Source organism: Triticum dicoccoides, chromosome 6A, assembly GCF_002162155.2.
Source record: "Triticum dicoccoides isolate Atlit2015 ecotype Zavitan chromosome 6A, WEW_v2.0, whole genome shotgun sequence".
Lineage (NCBI taxonomy): Eukaryota > Viridiplantae > Streptophyta > Magnoliopsida > Poales > Poaceae > Triticum > Triticum dicoccoides.
The window spans coordinates 22,338,853-22,341,874 of record NC_041390.1 but is presented as its reverse complement, the minus strand read 5'-3'; the positions used below and the strand labels follow the sequence as shown (position 1 = coordinate 22,341,874).

The 3,022-nt window shown below is 43.6% G+C and overlaps 1 non-coding gene across 1 annotated transcript; it reads right to left on the bottom strand.

Moving 5' to 3' along the window:
- Nucleotides 1–1,792: 1,792 nt before the first annotated feature.
- Nucleotides 1,793–2,002, bottom strand: LOC119319874. The gene has a single exon (XR_005154694.1). It is a non-coding gene; the product is annotated as a small nucleolar RNA U3 (small nucleolar RNA).
- Between the last annotated feature and the right edge of the window lie 1,020 nt (nt 2,003–3,022).

Genomic DNA, 3,022 nt, shown 5'->3' with positions numbered 1-3,022 from the left:
CATGCATGTGGTCACTTATGTCGCGGTGACTGGGTGCATTTTTGTTATGTCGCGGTGACTTGTGGTACTGCAGAGAAAATTAGATTGGGTACATCTTCTTTGGTCTTATTGCCACCACATATAAACTTTTGGGTGTTTTTGGCTAGAACGAGATTTAGTTTCCTTAATAATCAGCATGCTTTTTTTGCTGCCTGGACTGTTCTAGTTATAAAACAAGATTCAGTCACAATTTTTTGTTGGCAGTTAAAAAATCTAAAATCCCACAAAACAAAAAAAATTTATGCCAACACAAGTGAGAAGGCCCAAGGGAAAAAAAAGATGCACCAGCCGGGAATCAAACTCGCGTCTGTACCGTGGCAGGGTACTATTTTACCACTAGACCACTGGTGCTCTTCACTTGTTGCCACTCGAGGGAACTAATCGAATTGTAATCATTGAGGCTGCCTCTTTGATTATGAGCTCGACACTGTCTGATGGCATGCATCTCCACAGAACAGCAAGGGATGCAAGTCTCGTGGCACCAAAAATAAGGACCATGTGCCCCGCTCCGGGTGTTAACATTCATATAACACTACTCTGCTGGTACTCTCTACACACGTTTTCCTTCCTCAACATACTACTACTTCAGTAGGCAAACCACCTACTGTTTTCTCAAAGTCAATGGTGCAGAGTTCCTTCTCAAAATCAAAGATTCTCTGTTACCGTCAAATTTATTTATCTGGCTACTACTCGTATTTGTTAACAGACAGACTGAGTACAAGCGCCATGTGGCATAGGAAAGAACTCATGTGTCATGTGTGGTCTTCAGACAGTAGAAGCAAGGAATCACCTCTGTTTCAGCTGACAGTTTGTTACGTACTCCTAACACTGCTCTGGCATTAATCTGGGACATGATTTTGTGGATAATGTTTCAAAATCTTCTTTAAAGGAAAGTGTTGAAAGGAGAGCATTTGGCTTACCAACTTGGTGTAACACAGATGTATGCCAAATAATTTGTGTGTGAACAAATAGGTATTCAGGTCCTATGTACGAAGACGAGTTCTGCAGAAATCAGTCTCTGCGCCCATTTCCTTCCTGAACATACTTGTTCAGCCACTAGTTCCACACCATATTGGTCACTTTTCTCTCCCAGTTCAGTAGTGAACATCTCATTGCTACTATCACTATCAGCGGTGGCATATTTCAGACGATCATCCGCTGGACTTGTAGTAAGAGAATCACTAGCTGAATCTTGGTTACTTTGCACACTGGATGCAGTATGACACGTCGTGTCAGATAAACACGCCGAATCGGCCTCGGCAACAAACCAAGGAAAGCATGTGATCAATGGACCAGTAGGCGTTGTATAAAAGCTTGAGCCGTGAGGCAAAATTTTCCGCGTTCGATCTCCTGGAACAGGTCTAGATATGTGTATGGATCATGCAAGTGGTCAGTGGGCTTCTGTTACCTTTCGGATATTTTTTTAGTGACTAGTACTAGTGCAGCTAAAAATAAAGTGGGTGCATCTTATCTTACTGGCACTACTAATATTGTAATACATAGTTTCAGATGTGTAATTAAGGAGGGAGATTTGTTGGTTAAACAAGTTCAAAAGAGATGAAAATGTACCTGCATTCCAGATCTATTTGTAGAACTGAGTCATGCATAGTTTCCAAGAGAATTGGTTGCCAGAAGGTAAAAAGACTTGATGAAAGGAGTTGCAAAAAACAAAAAGATTTTGTGTAGAGAATTGGTTGCCAGAAGGTAAAAAGTCTTGATGAAAGGAGTTGCAAAAAACAAAAAGATTTTGTGTAGTCTGTCAGACAACCTGCAAGCCACCCCCTGCACCAGTGTTAACTGGACAGGAACGATCCTCTACACCCATCAGGATTCATCCAGGCCGTTAATCACGCTCTGGCCCAGAGGTCAGAATGCATCAAGCAGACTGAAGTGCTTGCCTCCTTATTGGTAAAGGATGCAGCGGTACGAGCCTATAGAACAGATCCTGTTCAAGTAAGGTCGTGCTACAACTAGCCGTGTCTCGCCTTATAAACGGGTATAGTGTTGCCTAAGCTAGCGAGGTGGGACTAATTAGAAATCAGGCATGCAGTGCTGCGCTTCCTCGAGCAGAGAGCAGAGCATCGAAGAAGGGTCCTTGGCCCATGTAGCTGGGCACGCGAATGACCAAAGCCCAGCCCATCAGAGAAACGTTGAGTTGTGCAGATTTTGAACTACTTTTAATACATACTCATTTTGAACAATGCTTACTGTAACTTTTATTCATGACACCTAGTCTTTTTGTTTTCTTTAGCTTTTATGCGAAATGAAATTACAGTCGGCCATTACACACAGCCAAGTTAGAGAGAAGAGGAAAACAAAAATACAACAAACATAACTGAGAGAAAGACGGGCGTGTTGTAACTCTGAAACATGACAGACAGAACATACACTAGTTTGTTGAAGTACATTTGTTGCATTTACTACATCCTTTGCTGACCCAGCTGTTCAAAAGTAGTACAGAGGGAAAACTAATCTCTGCAACTTCCATTCGGCGACACTCACGTCGTCCCCTACGTGGAGCACGGCGATCCTAGGCACCTGGGCTGGCAGGCCGAAGCGCCGGGCATGCAAAAACTGCCAGCCTGAACATGGTTTCAAACCGAAACCCACTTTGGAACATGGTTTCAACGGGATGAAATGAAGCCACGATAGGCAGGGGCAGTACGAAAAACAGGAGCATCAGCACCAAAGATCAATACATCTTAATTTCTCATCATGTCTCTGAAAACCAGGATCAGTTCGTCGCGTCTACGCAGGCTGGCAGCACTCTCATGAAGGAAGCTAGCACCTACTGCTAGCCCGGTTCATCAGGCAACAACGAACGCCGAAGGCCTGATCGAGAGCAGAATGTCGTCAGGGCCTTGCCTAGTGAACATAAAGCAAAATTTGTGCGTCTGTATTTAATGGTGGCTCCCAAACACCACTGATACAACTGGTGTCGATCTATCGACACAAGGGACTCTATTCTTCTTCTGCAGATTGT